At 32.5% G+C, this 20,476-nt stretch overlaps 1 protein-coding gene and 1 long non-coding RNA gene across 7 annotated transcripts in view; both read left to right on the forward strand.

Annotated features, from left to right (window-relative positions):
* Positions 1–20,476, forward strand: part of LOC125054734 (actin-binding LIM protein 2) — a 78,193-nt gene that overhangs the window by 23,281 nt on the left and 34,436 nt on the right. The window lies entirely within an intron of this gene.
* On the forward strand, positions 16,681–17,814 carry LOC125054736. Its single transcript, XR_007117748.1, has 2 exons — positions 16,681–17,111; positions 17,592–17,814. It is a non-coding gene; the product is annotated as an uncharacterized LOC125054736 (long non-coding RNA).

Here is a 20,476-nt window from a genome sequence, read left to right on the forward strand (position 1 = left end):
GAAACGAGAGTCCTGTGCCACTTCCGCCAATTGCTGGCTTTCGGCAATTTCAGTAACCAATTGATGGCACGTACGTATGTAATAATATACGTAGCCACATATTATATATATATATTGGCTCCTTTATATAAAATCTCTATTGTAAATCGAAACACGCTTCCAGATGTTTGGCGTTATTCAAATCCTCCTATGTACAATGGGTATGTATTTATATTCTTATCAGCCATTTAAGTATTTTATAATTAGTACTATTAACATTGATACATTGTTCATGTTTCATGTTCATTTATCCATATAAAAATGTAAAAACGTTCAACTTATATGTATAGATGAATGATCTCACGTTAGCCAAGACGCAATACAGGCGCCGGCGGATGTATTAATTAGCGGCGTTTGCGCATTGTAAGACGGAAGTTTTTAAAACTCAGTGTAAACCCGAAATACCTTTACAAATTATTATATATTATATGCTATTCTTTTCCTACCTTTAAATTAAATAAGGAATGGCCTTTTTAGATAAACATCTTGTTTAAATTAAGTAGAATTGTAGATTATCCATGAAACAATTATTTATTTATTAATAAACTTAATTATAATGATATGACCCCTTATATACCCGCGTTTTGCTATATCTTCTAAGGTCAAGGGCTAGTAACTATATAATATACATTTTGCATTTGAGATTAATTCAACGTGTAACAATAACATTGACACATTTTGTAAGGTTAGCGGAACTATTAATTATTTTTACGAGATAACGTGTTTTCACTTTCATATAAACTTGATTTATTTGATCGTCTGCTAGATGACGTATATCTTAGATATTTAAGACTCTGTATAGTGATCTATTTTGGAAGATCTAATGAGAGGGTTCCGAGGGTTATAATTAGATAAGGGTCGGAGTTCCATTCTATGTTTAGAGAGAGGAAGATATGTCCTGCTTTCTAAGAATTTGTTCCGAATGGCCTCCCAGCTGTGTGAGCTTTTTATGAGTTCAAAAAGCTGACGACTTTGCTTTGCTGACGGAGCTTTTGTTTAGTGACAATATTTAAAAACGTTGTCTTTATTACATGGCGTCGCAGTCAATGTTAACAACGAAACTATAAATTCATAATCTATTTGTTTTTTTTATTGGTAGAGTTGTAAAACTACGAAACAGGTTTAGTGAATTATTTCGACATTGTTCAAAACGTGCAAGATACTTGAGTATCTCATTTGTGATAAAATATCGGCATTGACTTGTCATATGATTGCGGCATAGTTATACTTCTCGCTCTTAACAATCCCAAATAATGAAAGGTCCGATTCACATGTTTTAAACATTTACTGAGTAAACAGATGTAGTAATGCTTCTTAGGCAGTGGAAATAAAGATTGTTTTGAATTGAATCAATACGACAGCGAATTAAGCTATTGCGAAACAAATATCGAGTCGGTTTGAATTTGGTAATACAAGGGATTGTTTTACTTGTTCAGTAATATATTAAAAACTTAAATTTTACACACAAGTAAAAATTTCGTATTTTAAGAAGAACTTCATCTAAAGCTGGTCTGGATTGCACCCGTAGCGCAAATTAATATATTTTGTTAAACCAAGAATTCACTTATCAACATTTTATAAGCGATATCTATAAAGTTGCCTTGTAATCTTTGCATGTTTTGTTTATCAATGACATCACTGCAAGATTATACATTTAGATCCGTTTCATACAATTTAAGGAAAGACTACAAAATATAGAAACTGGATTGTTAGCAAGTAATTTTTGAGATATTCCCAGTTTTCAAGAAGTATTTTACTTGACAACATGTTAAAATGCATTAACGTATACGGAACATATACGTGGGCAATAGCTAATATTGTTATTAAAGAATTCTCTGGACATTCAGTGCAATGTGTTAAAGACTGAATCCGACTTTATTATTTTATAAAGTCCATACGATTTATCCCATATCGTATGTACATTACATTATCAGGTGACACTTAACATGCACGAGTTTTGTACACGCATTATTTTTGTTAGTAATTGGTTGAACAATTTGCATTAAAATATAATCATTCAGTCATATATGCATGTTTTTGCTGATTACGTATTTTTTAAATAATGCTCGGCTAAGTACTTTGAACACGAGATTAGTAAACAATTTTAAAATCTATTACATACCTACTACACAAGTTCAAAATTTGTTCTATATTGTTAATTGGTTTTAATAATCAGAATTCTTGAAAACAATACAATTAAGTAACGTTTATATATATGTCAAGTGCATCAGATAATCAGCCAGTTATTTATATCGAAGCCACTTTGAATGTTTATCGGTACTCAATGCTTGTTTTATGAACTCCTTGATTTATAGCATATTGATTAAACTATTATTTCAATAAAAATTTTCTTAAAACATTACTGATTTTTTTATGAGTGTAAGTATTGGTGAAATAACGATATTTTAAATATGAATAGAATATTGAAGTATGAAGTAGTTTAGTAGCTAGCGTGCGACTCTCCTTAAGGTTGTAGGTTCGATACTCGGCCTATGGACTTTCTGTCTATGTGGGCATATAACGCTCGTTTGGACGGTGAAAGAAAACATCGTAAAGAAACCGGCTTGTCTCAAGTCCAAAAATCTTCGACTTGTGTCAGATATAAGCCTGATCATCTATTTGTCTATGAAATAAATATGATCAAAGAAACAGATGCAATATCGGCCCAAGACTCAGATAGGGTTATAGCAACACTGGATTATTATTATTTTATATTTTAAATATGTATTAAGAAATAACGTCAGAATCCTTGTATTCTACAAGTTCCTTCCTTTACTTAACATTTTCTTCATCATCTGGTATCCTACGCATTCTACTTTCTCATATAATATCTTGCTAACAGATGAACTGTCATATAGTCATTTGTTACCGACGAGTCAGCAAGCTATGCGTTACAGTAATGAGGATGCTGCGGGCAAATCACTTGGGAAGCACTGAATACACTTCATCGTTTGAGATCGACAAATGATGAGCACCATTTGTCGGTATGGAGAGATTTAAGATTGCCGTGTACACAAATGAAAACGTTATTTGAAAAATAGATTCGTAATTAAAATAACCTATTTAATTACATTTGGATTTTATCGTGTTTGTGTTCTACTTGCAAAATATACTTTGCCTATATGTGCTAAATGATTTATTACACAATTACGTTTGCAAAATGACCTCGATTTCGTTATGATTATATGCAGCACGAGCCCAAATTGGTAATTTTGCTTTTCGACCTTCGTTCAACAAGTGACGACCTTGTGCGATTGTCTAGCAAAGAGGAAGCATCACTCCCCACTCCCCAAGCTCTTCGACCTACAGACGCTAGATTTTTATTGAATTTCCCGTTACCTGACGTCTAGCTAGCACTTGAAACAATGTATCTAATAGCCCAATACATTCATCAACTAGTTATTAATCATATTCATCCATAGATAATGCAAAAATATCTATGTTTTATTCACTATCAACAATCAAATCTGTAATAATTGCTTTAAACTCTTGTGTTTATCTTTAAACTGTGTACTGTTATATATAGTGTCCAGCAAGAATTTACTTTTTTCTTTTTAATACGAGTCACAGTCTGGTGCCAGAGGAATGTGCGAATGTTTATATTTACTTTATCTCCTGGAATCTGCGGCGCATCTATCGTCGCCCCGTCTGAAAGCCGACTCTGCGCCTTAAGCACTCGTGTATTAAGATATATGCATGTCATCCTGTCCACTAATTTGTGATAATGATATATTGCGAGCGATTTGTTAATGTACGCATGTTGACGGTTTTGTAGCACGGGAAGAGTAGTGGACCAAGATATGTGCCTTGTTAATAAGAAATCCTGCGTAAGTTCGTGGGATGTTTATGTTTATTGTTATCATTTTTAATCTCTTAATTATGGATATTTAATACAAGGCGCCAAATACCAATTATTTATACATAAATTTTCATTATTGAACTCTTATTTTTTTCAAAAAGCTAACTAGCTAATGACGAAAGACGATTACCATAATTTTAATTTAAGCAAAACAACGAAAACGTGTTGAGAAACGGGTAGATTAGATGGGAGGTACTTAAAGGACTTAAACTGGGGCACGTGTTGTAATTAGTGACGTAAATGGAGCGTGTAACTCTAATTTCCGGGCTGAGAGTACCTTTGATCCTCGGTTAGTAATAGAATGTATTTGCCGTCATTCGTTACTCTATAAAATCTATTGTTTACCGTTGATAGACTTTAATTATGTTGTTAACATGGTTTTGATCACATCTGAAGATACGAGAAACGGGCATTGGACCCGTCATGACTCTTTTGTTCTATTAATAAATGAAGCTACGATTGTAGTGGTATTTTCAGTAATTGGAAGTATTAAGTGTATTGTCATAGCCGAGCTTCAATGGCATTTAGCAAAGCGAAAAGCGAGAGTTCAATTTCATAAGTGCACTTTGAAAATAAGAGTTCATTTCCAAGAACTACTTTATCTAATGTATTACTATTTATAGCACAAATGTATTATAGCAGCAGGTCCAACATTTTTCAAACCAGTTGCTACGCCCAGCCTGAGTGCGTCATTCAGGTCAATTCGCCTTATGTAACTCTGTTTACATCATTACATATTATGGCTATAATGCCGTATCATCCATACGCCCGTCGCTGTATTCGCTGTAAAGGCCGATTTACATTATCTTAGTGTTTAGGAGAGTGCTTTAGGATAGTACTTTAGTTGAAACATGTAAACGCTACTTGCTTTAGTAAACGCTACGCTAAAGAACTTGCCTTTCAAGTTGTACTAAAGCACTCTCCTAAACACTAAGATAATGTAAATCGGCCTTAATAAAATATATGGAGCATGGGGTTAAAAAGATATCAGCGTCTCTTCGCGCGAGAATTGTACTCCATATGGTTTTTAGATTTCGAAATCGTCCAAAGGATAAAAACTTTGATTATTTGTACTTACCTCACTCGTATATCGGTAAAAACTCGATTTCTTGAGATTTACGACGATGATCACGCCATAGTCATCTCTCCTCACCACTTTGAATATCAGTGAAAATAAAATGGCGCGTGTCTCAAACTCACATGACTAGAGCTATATATGAGAACTATGATTTAGTTTGGAGCATCGATATAAGGTGTCACTACTAGTATCAAATCGGTAGTTTTCGAGATATTTGTGGTAGGTGCACTTGCCCGGTAGGCGCACTTTGCCACCTTCACCTTATAACTTTGTATAACCTCTTTGATTATTGTATAATGATAATCTGGATACGTTAAATAGTTTCGGGATTACATGCTTCTTTTATATTTGCAAACTTTAATAAAGTGTTTACCTTTCCCGTCCGAATACTTGATGATGTCATTTCGTATAGCGGAAGTACTGTATAGGCGGAAGCGGTAATGGGTGTTCTTTTAAAATATCGTTGCTGCTTTGTTTGTGTGACCAAGAAGAGCCCATAGGCCGATGTTATAGTGTATAATAGTTGTCTTATATGTAAAACCAACTTAAAAAAATAACTTGTAACGACTTAGTAATGGATATCACTGTTATAACAAATGGTTTATGTTTTAGCTATGTCTAATGGCGTTGGCTTATCTGCAAGTATATATATATTTTTTTATACATGTGTCTTCACTAAGACATCATGGAATATTACGATCTAGCCTAACTTAAGACTAATAAGTAATTTAAGTCTAACCTAATTTATTAAAAAGGATATTTAACATAAGAAAGTGTCCAATAACACTACTTACAGTCTCTATTAAAGGGAAGACACTTTGTTCTTGTGTTCTATTTAACTGCAAGTATATAATATTATATATTTACATGGTAACAATTTGCTAAGCTCATGTTATAAAGGAGTTGAATGCGTATTTATAAAACTTTGTGTTGGCGTTATTCCGTAATATTTACCCTACGTTCATAAGGAAGCAAAACAGATCTAAATATATACCTTTCCCCACAATATGTTAAATATCAGAATAATGTAAACAAGCATTTCCCAGTAAAATAGTATAATAGCTGTGCAGAAATAAAGTCAGTGTAAATCTCGCTTATACAGTATTAACGAGCGGTGTCCTATTTCCAACGGTCAGCAATGGTTTTAATTTGACTGCACTATAATTTCATACTGATGTACAAAAAAAAGTAAAATCTGTCATATGCATGTTTGAAACTTAACTATTGAACGCTATCGTTAAATGTATATTAAAAAAAAAACAAAAATCTAACATTGCTTTAATTTTATTTATTAACACTTCGTTACCTTAAATGTACATGTAAAAACAGGTTACTTAAGTTAGGCAACGGGCGGCCTTATCGCAAACAAGCGATTTCCTCCAGGCAACCCTTGTATAAATAGGTACCTACTGAAGGTATAGTACAAAAAGTGAAATAAGTAATTAACTAACAAACATAAAATGGCATGCAACTAAACGAAACTAAAATAAAATAAATATATTAAAAAAGTAAATGCTAATCTTAGGTAGAGTATTAATTAATATATATAAGTAGCTAATTACGAGGCAGAAGAGAAATTCTTAAAAATCACATACACATCTTTTACGCAGTTTTAAGAGCTACAGTGACTAACGAATGAAACATGCTTGTTGTGAGAGAGTATCTATGGAACAGAGTTCCTGCGCATAACACATCTATACTAATATTATAAAGAGGAAAGGTTTGATTTTTTGTTTGTTTGAAATGAATAGGCTCCGAAACTACTGGACCGATTTCAAAAATTCTTTCACCGTTGGCAAGCTACACTATTCCCGAGTGACATAGGCTATGTTTCATTTTCAAAATTAGGGATGCTTACTAAAACTTGAATAACCCAAGATGTAAAAAAATAAACAAAAAAAATTCTTCAATCGCTGCGAAAACTATTAATGATAGAACAAAATGATGTATTGCAATTTTTCAGGACACACTATCTATAAAAAATGTCGCGACAGCATGTCTCTATCTTTTATAGTTACGTCACAATAAGCGTCCTTTTATTAAAATTTTTTTTATTAAAATACCACCGCTAGAAAAGGCTTCGTACCTAGGTATTGATCCTTATGAAAATAATTACCAACGTTTCACATAAGCTACAATTTAATGGCATAACCACCAAAAAAGCGTGGTGGATTGGTGTTCTCCTGCCTTTTCTCTTGAATAGTTTACTACTATGTAATATAACAAAAATCTTAGCCACAGCAACGCTTGGCCGAGTCTACTAGTCTTTATTATAACTAGAAAGAAGGGAAGAATTATCACTAGACAATAATGCATATACCACTGGTAATTTAGTTTATTATCTTCGCTATGTACTCAACTATCCTTCATTCTATGGATTTTATGTGGTCGTTATTCGTGTAGTCGTTATCGTTTGCTGATTACGTAAGGAAATGTAAAATATTTACACTGGCTGCTTGTGAATGATAAGACTTTTGCCAAATGATAATGTTTATTGCTTTTTGATATTAATAATGCGAATTTTACGTTCAAAACGAATAAAGATAAACGCGACTGTAATTTTTAAATGTTTCAAAAATTACAGTCAATTCATTTTCATCATCAAAAAATTCTTAAAATTTATTATTCTAAAGAAAAAGCTATGGTTTCTTTATTACTGATGTGATTTTTAGTTTACGTCTCTTTCCTTTTCACTTACTCTCATTCTTGTTAGATTCCGTTTTGAAGGTTCAAATACTAAGTCTGAGACATATAATAGTTGCACAAGGAGTGTCAAGTCGACTGCTTCGTTTTACTTAGACAGTATTCGACCACACCCAGAACTAACAGGAGGTTCACAAATGGATAGGAATAGCCCGTTTAAACCGTTATAAAGTGTTCCGGGTTCCGCGTCGCGTGAGGAAGTGACGCGTGGCCGGTTCGGTTTTTAAACAGTCAGTTGCTGACTTACGCAGGGGGAAATATACGACTTTAGATTATAAAGTCAGTATGCATACGTATGTTATTAAGTAGGAGCAGTGTCAAAGTCAAAAATAATTCATTCATGTAGGTAACACAATGTACACTTATAAATGTCAAAAAAGAAATTTCTTATTTTACATATACTGCCAGTTCTCAAATCAAGGGCGTAGAACGGAAGAGAAGAACTGGCAATAAACTCTTCGCCACTCTTTTTGATTTTAGTTTTTTGTTTTACACAACGTTTGTAAGGAGCTGCAACCATTACACCATGTTCCACATGACATATTAAGTAATAAATAGTAATAAAATAAATTAAAAACAAAGATTTGTCCTCTATCAGCAGGAGGCATGGTGAAATAGGAGCACGCACTTACATTCTCGTGGGAACAACACGCAAATACATAGTCGTGGTAGACTAATAGTGTTAAAACGAGATTCTTAACCGTGGGGTTTTACGTACGAACATGGAGCTCCTACAAGCATCCCTTAAAACAAAAAAGTTGGCGATTAAAAATAGGCACAGAGTTTCTTGCCAGTTCTTCTCGCCTGTTTTACGGGAAGATCATCATGTCGTAATAGTTATTAACTTACTATCAGCGCAAAGTAGTTATGACTTTTAATAACTGCCTGCATTGTATTAATGCCAATTTCTTAACGAAAGGATCAACAGAATGATAGTAATCGAATTCCGATGATAAAGCCACGCCCTAATGTTTATCTGATAACCCATATACAGCTAAACTACAGGAAACACCAGTAAATTGTTTATTTGACACCGTTACACCATACGTACGCTGTGTAATCGGGAAATATCGACGTATATATAATAAGGATTGTAAATATTATCATTATATACTATTTACAATTCTTATATATATATATATATATATATAAGAATTGTATAACTATATATATATATATATATATATATATATATATATAGTTATATTTCGTATGCGTAGATAGAGTAGGTATTTAGTTAAGATAAAGTATAAGTCTAAATATATTAAATTTTGGATAAGTAATGGAGTTGTTGGAGCTTGGTGGTTGTTACCCTTAGGAGCGATTGTTAGCCGGGTATCTAACCTACGACACACTAGGCCAATATTGCTGCTATTCATATTTAATATGCAAATAAATAACAAATACTTTGCATTAAGAATGTTTTTAAATCTCATAGCTTAAAAGGGCGTGGGCATATTTCTGTGTTATTTTTTTAGATGACCAGCCTTTCGTATTCAAATGAAACACATGTATTTATCAGGTATCGAATCCTCTATACAATAACTTTGCAGCCTATAAAGTGAAATATCGAAAAAGTTTTACAATTTAAATTCAAACTCAATCTTAATATGTATATATAAATTACGCGTCACGTTGTTTGTCCGCTATGGACTCCTAAACTACTTAACCGATTACAATCAAATTTTCACACCGTGTACAGTTTGATCTAACTTAAAAGATATGATAGCTTACATATATATAATTCTAATGTACGTGTGTATGTCACTGGACTCCTATTAAACCTATTTTTGTGTGTGTTCAAGGGGATCTGGGAATGGTTTAGATTCACAAATTAGCCCGGCAGGTGGCGCTGCAGTCGGTACTTTCATACTTTAATATCCTAATAGCTTGAAATATCATGCAGGACAACGTCTGTGGGGTCCACTAGTATACCACATATGTATTAATAAATTAGTTAAATTCAGACTGATTTGTGAGTTTAATACGTCAATATAAGTATTTGTTGTTACTCGACTTCCTTCGTTTAGCGGTATGCATTGTTATGCGATGTCGGTGCATTTGTACCGTTGTTATGATGGACTGAATCATAAATTATGTCAATAGAACATTAACTACTGTGCGCCGCAGACTATATTGCTTTTCTGTGAATTCTTATAAATAGTGCGCAGTTTTGTTTAACATTTGGCTACACTGTATTTAAAATACTCCTATGTAGTTGTGTTAGCCTAGTAAGCGTATTCACAACCCTAAGTTGTACGTTTGAACCCCAGCTGTGAACTGTTTAATGTGCTCTTTACACCAGTTGTACGGTGAGGGAAAACATCGTGAGAATATCAGTGAGTGTTAGTTAAAACACAACGTCATGGCACAGAAAGATTACCTATACTAATACAATGAAACAAACATGCGTCCGGTATGCCCCATTGCAGGGGTTTCATATATATACATATACATTATACATACACACCGGATACCGTAGGTACGAATATCATTTGTATACAAAAGATTATAAAAGGTATTAATGTTTGATTAAGTAAATACAATGACCAAAGCGACGCATAAAGGCAGAGAACAAAAACATGTCGAGATTACCTGTCATCATATAATTTTTTTCTGCTTAATCCTTGACTTTTGTACTCTGATGAAAAACTTATTGAACAGCGGTTAGCAATCTTTAAATAATAAAATGGTAAAAATATGCATAACTGATTTTGTTATTTCACGCTTTAGTGGATAAACTGTAAATAATGAATCCAGCAATAAGATGGACCTTAGTATAATTCTTCAGATTTAGTCAGTTTTGAAATCGTTAAAATTGCACGTCGAATTGTAAACCTTCTATTGGATTTTTGTAAATTAAAAATAATATAACTTTTATAAAAACTAAAATATCCTACGTTAATATAAAAACTAGCATTTAAACTATCTAATACTAAATGCAATAGTATTAGATCCTGTACACATGATACTATATATCTCTCTAATAAGGCTCTTGTTGATGGCGTTGCGAAACCATACGTAGTTTATTTATTATATTACTATGACCAATAAGCATGGGACGCAGTTTTTGAATTCTTTGAAAAATAATTTTATAGTAAGTGCGTTAGCGCATTAGTTTTGTTTCGATAACCCATTATAGAATTGCGCAAGGAGAAATCGTTGCTCCATTGATATGCATCAACTCGATTTAGTGCATTAGGCCGGCGTTTCCGCGTCCATTGTTTGTTCAGACCCTTGTTTACATTCACTTTATGTAATAGCTTATAGGTTAGATCTATATTGCCATTCTCTCGAGCTTACTGGCAACTCTAGGTACCTATGTGTCTAGAAAATAATTATTAAGCTATCAAAAATATCTGGTATGACATATTATTAATCATAAAAACGAATACTGCGACAACATTTCAATGAAAGAATTCTAATCATGAAACTATTTACAAATGCGAATGCGTGGGCTTGTTGAACGCGTTGTTTGTTTAATTTCCCAAAACACCACTCATAGTCGGGACTTGGGAGTCGTTAACCGTTTCAGATATTCTAGGACTAAGATTTTCATGTAAGAATATAGTAATCTTGTAAGTTGTTTCGAGTGAGTGATGAGCACAAAGGAATTATTACTTGGCCCCAAATTCCCAATAGACTAATAGGATCGTAATACGAATACTCCATTACCACTTTATACATCAATCTTTCTTAGTACAATACCAATTGATGCAAATATATAATATTTTTAAACTTTTTGTACCTACATTTTAGTGTTATATTTTTGTTAAAAGGATTGTATTCGATTCTGTTACACAAGTACTACAGCAATAAATACTTCGCGCAAAGTAGACTACCACAATTTTTTTAAGCGGTTCTTAAGAATGGTTACCTTAATAAGGACATTTTTATAAGATACTCTGCTATCTGTGATTGTACAATTTCGACTTCGTGGAAGTTCAGTACATTGACCTCGTACGTGACTACGACAGTGTCTCAATGTTCGCTTATACTTATACTTTTGCTTTTATATTATTATGAGCCATAACGAAAGTATTTTAGTATGAGGTTCTTTTGATAATCAATACCAATGATTAAGGCTTTTGAGGAGTGCTATATGAATTCTCAATTATACACGCGCAGAAAAATATGCCAGCAAAATTTATGTTAGTACAATAATCACGGGTTTAATCGAATAAAAATGAGTATGGCTTATAAAATCAGCAAAGCTATTGAACCTTAGAGAGAAATCGGTCGATGCATGATGCGTATCAATAATATTTATTACCTTATGTGTACTCGATTTAGATTTTATTATAAAGAAAGTTATTACGGCAATAGTCAGTCGTAAGATCCTAAAACTAGCAGCTGGTAGAGAATTCTTACAGATTCAATTATATAGTTTATTTATTATGTAGCGTTGAATTAATAATATATTATTTTGGTTATGTAAGCTATAGTATATGTTCCATGTCCGATAACGTCATTCATAATTACAATTTATTTCCTACTATAAGCCAGAACAGCCTCAGGTAATCTTAGTCAATAAATACATACTGAAGTTTTTACAAAAATTTTACTATAACTAGTGTTTTGGGCTTTGTTTAAATATAATTGATAGTCAAGTGTAAATTAAGAAAATCTAATAGCACTTTTATAAATATGTCTATTATAAGAAACCTATGACTAATCGGCTTAGATAAAAGATTCAGCTTAATATGTAAATTATGTCTGTCAAGCGACCTACTAATGAAGTGCTGATAGGCAATTTGTCTTAATAGTATATTGAAACATTTAGATAACGTTTTGTGTTCTCTCACACACATATCTTTCGATGGAAGAGGATTTGTTCCGTTTAATCTTTTTTAAGATTACTTTGAAACTCAATAAACTTAGAGGAAAGTGACCAAATATGGGATAGTATCCCCAATATGGAATACCCCTATTTTTCCCAAATGCAAACTCACATACGCAATAAACAATGATTTTCTGTCTCCTTTTACTCCCGTTTACGCGTACAAGTTGTAGCATGTCAGTTGAGCAAGTACTTTCGTCATTGTGACAGTTTTTTGTTTTGTCGCTACCACATAACTTTCTAAGGTATGTTAAAAATACGTATTTTTCGTAAAGCAAGTGCACAGAGTATTGATTTTATAGCTTTTAGAGATCGTTTAGACGTTCTTTTGTATGTTTTCGCGGTATTAGATGATATTACTTTCTTAAATATAAAAATCTGAATGTCAGTTTGAAATCGTTGGAAAATCCAAATATGGACAGATCACAGTATCCAATTATGGACTATTCCATAATTGGTTCTCTGAAGTATCAGCTGACATGATGATTTTGTTAATTGTATATTTTTTTAATGTTTTACCAAAATGGCGGCGTCAACTCAAAAACGAAGCGAAAAGAATGGATTCAGAGCATATGGCGGAAGTAATAAAATTAGTAAGAGAGAAACAAATGGGTTATTTAAAAGCTGGAAAATACTTTGATGTGTCAAGATCTACTTTGTTTTGATTATGTCAGAAAAACGAATTTTCACCAGGAGAAGCCGCAGCTACTACACTTGGAAAGAAAACTGTCGTGTTGGCAAAAAACAAGAATTAAAAACAGAATGAGAAAATATCAAAAGGAAAAAAACAAAAAGAGAAGACTAAGCCTAATTCAGATGATGAGGAGGTGATGCTATTTGATACTGACAGTGAACCCGATGCCTTGATAGGATATACAGCTCCAGAATCTGAAGATTCGGAGTGTATTTTCTGTGGTGTGCTGTTTTCGAATGATACTCATGGGGAAACATGGATCAAGTCTCTTATGTGTAGACTCTGGGCATGTAATGATTGCGCTGTGCCAGAGTTTGATACCTGGATTTGTGATTTTTGTAAAAAAATTGTGTACCTTTCTATATTATACCAAGTTTCCAAAGAGTCTCGTGTATTTTAAGGTTAATTTTTGATAGTGTTTATAGTATTCCATATTTGGGGTACCTATTCCATATTTAGGTACCAAAATCGTTTTTTAGTTTCTTAAATTTTTTCTTACCTTAAACTAATCAATAAAACCTAAACTTGTTACAAACTAAAGTGCAAATATATGATTGTTAATAATTACCACAAAAAGTTTTTTATTTTTAACACTTGTGGAAATTATGCCTAAAAATCAAAATGGTATTCCATATTTGGTCACTCTCCTCTAATAAATAAATCTTGGTTGATTGTAATTTGACTTTTTAAGTGCTATTTATATTGAAGCATCTTAGTCGTGGTTTTAATTAGGCAATTAATGAGATTAAGCATACAAGACCAAGGAGACATATCTAGTTTATTTATAGCCAACCATTTAAAAACAATAAAAAAGGAAAAAGCAAATTACACAAATTATATCCAATGTGTGACCTTGATAATAAGTGCGGACGGCGTGCACAAACATTAATAAGTTTACAAAGATAAATATTGCGAAAGAATTACAAAAAACACCCTAAATTACAAAACATATCAAAAGAACCTAAGAGAATAACAGAACGTACTTGTAATCGGATGGGCGATCCAAAAAATAGTATATCAAGAGTATTCGGGCACTGCGGCGGATTGATTTTTTATTTTATTGCACATTCTAGCCTTTGGTCAGTGGAGTGTAGAACCCTAAATTAGAGCGCTTAGTGGAGATAAAAAATGTATCCGCTTTTTCGCAACGTCTCAACGTAGGAATAGAAATGTCCAATTTAAGGTAATTTAAGCACAGTTTATAAAGAAACAAAGCATCTAGAATATATAGCATAGCATTTCCTGGCCAGAAGTGCCCTCAAATAGGCCATATCATAGCCTCGTATGTCCAGAGAACCAAACAGGAAACGAAAAAAAATTTCATTTCGTCAATGTTCGTTAAAATATTATTATGTGTTTTTGTCCATAGTTTTAGATGGTTAAAAGAACTTATTTATTAATAACATAAATAAGCCATTACTTCATGATTATACCAGTTAAATGACATAAGAGTCTAAGGGTCTGTTTCATAATGTATGGATAAGTTCCAAATTAGCTATTTATTAGGATAGGAAAGATATTTAGGATAAACACTATTGTTGCGTTTCACGACTGTCAGATAGCGCTATTCGTCACAAAAAGTCCATCGTTATGAGTCCGATGAATGTCAAATAGCACAATTTATCTTCCAAATAATTTATGTGTGGCATAGCTATTTGGTACTTTATCCATATATTGTGAAACAGACCCTAAGAATAAAAAATAATTGGTTTTTGACATAGGTTATCATTCTACAGTGACGATATCTCACTTAAGATCAGGTTATATGTGGCCAATCGTCTGTCCAGTTCTGTATAAAAAAAGCTGATCCCCACGACAATGACAGTGCCTTTAAGTCAAAAGTCAAAGTCAAAGTCAAAAATCATTTATTCATATAGGTAACACAATGTACACTTATGAACGTCAAAAAGAAATGTATAGGTAGGTACGTACATTAAATGCTACTAATTTTACATTTACTGCCACTTCTCAAATCAAGGGCGTAGAACGGAAGAGAAGAACTGGCAATAAACTTAAGTTGTTGTGCTAGTGCTAACAGATAACCCAGACAGAGATAATATTCTGAGTAATTATCATGTCATATTTGTTACCAGGGTCGTAAGCTAATTGAGACCTCAAATTGCGAAATTATCTGGTTCAATTGTTGACGTTGACGAAATAATTGACAAGTTATTTTTTATCTGTAATCTTTGGTTAAGATTTATAGACCAATATCCGTGACCATTTAACAATGAACACTACATTTAAATTTGTCTCTGAATCTAATCTGTGGAAAGAGAACGTGATTAAATATTACAAAGAGTATTTTGTCGCACTTTATTTTGGAGCCATCTTTGTTTTAAAGTCGTGTCATCACTTTGTTCTGGAATATTGTATCATGCGAGTATATTTAGTTTTGATGACTCGGCTGATTTATGTCTATTGTTTATTATGTCGCATATCTAAGACTTACTCAAAACATGATCGTGAAATATCTTTATGGTAATTTCATTTTAATAAAAAAATATCTTGTACACAATACTGTATGGCTGGATTTCAAGCTTGCATGGTGAATGTCATGTTAGTCAATGAAGTAAGAGAGGTATGTCAGTGCTCATTCAAAATATTATTATTAAAAGACTTAGAAGTAAGACATTTAAAATTTATACAAAAACACAGTTACACAGTTAGACACAAGAGACCGAAGAGCTGGCAGCTACCTCGGACAAAGAATTAGTCTAGCAATTCAAAGGGGGAACGCTACCAGTATCTTCGGAACCTTGCTTAAAGGGACTCCTTTTAATACTATATTTTAGTTATAATATTTTAAGGTTAGTTATTGTTTTTTTTGTTATTAATTAATTGATTTAAAAGTTAATATATTTTAAAACTGTTTGAATTTAACATAGTTTCTATTTTAGTTAAGTTCACCGTCTATCTAGCCGTTAAAAAAAGTAATACTTCATGTTTTAGCATTTTCATCATTTTAGCATTCCATTTTCATTATTGGTGTAGATTTGGTTTCAGTAATGAGCTAACCAAAGTCCTGACGTGGGCTCTGTGGGAAGAGATCCCTAACTAATGATTTTATAATACTACTGTAAAAACGTGTTAATTAAATCGTATATGATATGCTCATAGGTAAATAAATACATAATTAATCTATCGTAATCTTATAACAGAATATCTTTCTTATGATTCACCATATTTTGTATTCGAATTGATTGTGTATGAGTCAACTAGATTATATTAACATCGCATTTAGTGAATAGTTCTCATGATCGTCAACTTGTCTGAGTTAATCGTCTATTTAAAGAACACTTAGATATATATTTCGTCACTGTACTGAATATTGACGATTTTAAAATTTTTTTTCGTTTCCTGTATATGGTTCTCTGGACATACGAGGTTATCATTCTACAGCGACGATTGCAGCATTTAATTGAGATAATTAAAAAAGACAAGTTACATAATCATCGTTTATTTAAAACAACGACCATTAAAGAAAATACTTCTTTAAGATTATAAATATTATCTTTCTAGGCGTTTCGGCACTTATTATTTTACATTATAAGAATTTGTTTTACATTCGAAACATGTATTGTGCAGCTCAATGTTTTTATCATTTAATATGTACTGTTTGTTCAGCAACAACGTAAAAAATGAGTCACGTTTTTATATAGGATACGAGGTATCGTGCAATTCAATGTAAAATTAAATAAAAATTCTCCTGGCGTTATGCCCGTCTGTGACTGGAATGACATTTCATTATTCTCGGTTAATATTTACTCGACTTTATGATAGACTCGGGTAGATCTTGCAAGATCTTGCAATCAAGCGACTTTTTGTGTTTCTGTGTGTGTATAAACTCCCGCTATGCAAGATTGAACATCACAGATGTTTTTGATGCCTAATTATGGTAAATATATTTTATGAATCGTTATTTAAATACATCATTTACGATCTATGTAGAGTGGTATGCTTGATGTTTCTCTACGACGAGATTCGTAGAAGAGCCAAAGTCACCGACATAACCAAAAGAGCTATACTCAAATAGCAATGGGGGAACACAGCGCAAAGAATCGATGGGTGGTGGGGCAAAAACCCCTGGAAAAGAGACCAATACTAGTGGGCGGAGTGTTGGAGGGCTTTGTACAAGGTGGACACCCTGGTGAGGGTGACAGGAAGACGTTTGCATCCAACGTCTTCCTGGGGACTCTCGGGCTCTGGGGACCGATCGTACTGGAAATCGAGAGGAGAGGTCTATGACCAGCAGTGGACGGCGAGAGGCTGAAACGAAAGTCATGTTATAAAAATGTACATTGCCGCATTAAATTATTTTAATGACAATGTTATTATTATCAGCATATATTTAACTGGGTTTGTTTTATTATTTCAGTTACAAATGTGTTCAATATCAAAAATTACCTGCTGTTAATTTTGAATTAACATTCAAGACAAGATGATGTCACCAACCAGTAGATTAAATCGCGTATAGGTTTAAGGATTTTTATACGCTGTGTGTTCGAAAGAAACATGCATGACCTTTGCATTATGTTTTGATACTTATTGAATAATGGTATAAAATAGAAATTTAATATTAAAATAAAACCTTTTTACATGACTATTCGAGTTATCATTCAAACATAGTTTGCTTGCAGTCGCCTAACCCAGATATGGAGAGAATACTTTTGACACAATTTAAATTTTACAAGTAGTAAGTGACGATAAGTATGGTTTAAGTAAGTATAAACTGGTTTTGTATGTACTTTGAGACAATCACAATAAAACCTACTGTTCGACCCAGCGTCAACTGCGTAAAACGTAGTACATATATCTATAATACTACCGTTTTCAATTATCTTCGGCGCTTCTCTTGCATATATAATTATTCTTCAAGGCTTTGTACTACTTTCATTTCATAGAAGTCCTAAGTAAGTTATGATGACTACTTTAAAGTGTTGTCAATCTCTTTAACCTGAATAACGGGAAGTCTCTTAACGACTGTACTTTATATTCATTACCGGTGTATAAATCCTTTTTTCAAGTTTGTTTACGTCTGGAAGAAACTAATTTTAGCAGTAAGACGGCCCATTTACATTCTTTGACTTTTATTCAGGGTCATTGTGATTTAAATAGTGTAATTATTTTACTTAAAATATCAGATAACTTATATTAAATTTAAAGTTATTTACACTGTGTTCATGATCGCATCAAGCTGATACTTGTATATTTAAGGAAAAATATAAAAAATTCAAATATGATCTAAGGCCAAAACTCAGGCATGAAAAGGCTCTAGAACTGTGCGCGTGCGCCGCCGGTGGAGTGTGATTTTTTATTTTCCCTTTCAATGTTTGTTATTTTGTTATATTCGATGTGTATCTGTGCGTCGTATTTGGTATGACGTTTAAAATGCTTAAAGCTCGCAACATTGAACTTTATTTACAAGGTTAAGGATTATATTAGTGGGTACTTAGATTTCAATGCCATAGATTTCATATCTGACCATGACCGAGTTTTGCACCTTGCGAATCGCGGAAATTTTAACTGGTAAACCAGTCATCATCATCTGTGACCTATATTATTTTTGTTCCTATTTGTTCTTGGAACTACGTCATTTTGGCATAACAATGCTTTAAAATATTACAATAAAGTAAGATAAATGTATACAAGTCTAAAACGCGTGATTAAACATAAAAAGGCTAGTTAAAAAAATGCATTTCCATTATTAAATACAGAATAAATGGCTGTGTTCATGAATCTGACCTTCAAGATTTTTTCACTACAGAAACATATCAGATAAATTTCAAGTATTTTATTTTTCTGTATTAATATGAAGCGGTTGACGTCAACCGTTTACCGACAAATTGAGGAACATTTGAGTACGCAATGATGTAACATGTGTGTCGAAGGTCATTCATTGTTGCGGTAAAATATGTTACTGTTTGCTTAAAACATGCGGTGGAGTTGGTATGTTAAAAAATATTTAGTAGTAATCATATACAATACAGCCTGGGAATACAGAGTTAGAACGAAACGACTCCAAAGTTGAGCGTTGACTCTACTAGCTACGACATTGGCTATGGTAATTTTTATAATATTCGGCCGGTCTTTAACTCAAAACGGCCTCTCTTTATCAAACTAGACTATAAATAACTATGTATATTATAAAACATAAATACAGACAAGACGTCTTAAAGCTATGTTAAAAATAAATATAAAATCGCTAGTTTCGTATTTGATAAGAGCGTTATCGTCAAGTGTGCCACGACGCCGAATCGTGTCACGGCTAACAACAATATCTGTTTTACTTTCTTATATAGTTTACTATTCACTTCAATGGTACATATATTTTAATATATAAGATGATATTTATAGGGAGATATAAAATCCTACGTTACAATCAACGCTATAGCTGTATTTCTCTTAACTCCAATTTTACAGGTATTTGTCAGTACATTATATATACGCATAAATATACAAATGAGCCTTTCAGACTTTCGTAAACATACTATGTCTCAATTTGAAGAAAGATTTGTTATTTCATTTGCAAACTAGAGTTACTAATATAAATCATTCAATAGCTGCTATTCAGAGTATTTGATATTTACAGTACATGGAAAATGCGTATCTTCTAATGTCTTTTTTCTGCAAATTGACGACCCGGATACTATTACAGCAATAAACCTTCCGACAAATAGCTATAAAAGGAGTGACGTCACCACCTGTTACCCACGCTTTTAATAACGATTTGGTGACACAATTATACTTTGGCCTTTAACACTCTTCAGATAGGTCACTGGTTAATTTCAACATGAAGATACAGGTGTTTATAGTACTACTAAGATTGAACCATAATAAGATAATAATAATAACATTTTTACTAAATTTTTGTCGACTACGAAGCAATATACATATGTATTACTTATTTTATTTATTACTATATTACTTTAATTCGTATAATTACTGCCTTATTGTAGAGACAAATATGAGCAAATATTTGATTTTAAATATTAAACATAACATTTTTTAATATTTTTGTAATGATTTAATTGGTTTGAATAGTCCAGTTGAATCTATTTCAAATAACCTTATTTGTAGACAATTTTTACAATTATTAAAAATGGTTGTATCATGAAAATGATCTTTAATAATGCCTTACATTTAAAAATATATTAATTGCGCTCTTTAAAAACACATCGTCATTAATAATTATACAAGTTGGCTTTAAAAGAACTTCAGAGTACAAAAGAGCCTTTTCTTAATTTAAACTTTGTTCTCAGT

Source organism: Pieris napi, chromosome 12 (assembly GCF_905475465.1).
Source record: "Pieris napi chromosome 12, ilPieNapi1.2, whole genome shotgun sequence".
Lineage (NCBI taxonomy): Eukaryota > Metazoa > Arthropoda > Insecta > Lepidoptera > Pieridae > Pieris > Pieris napi.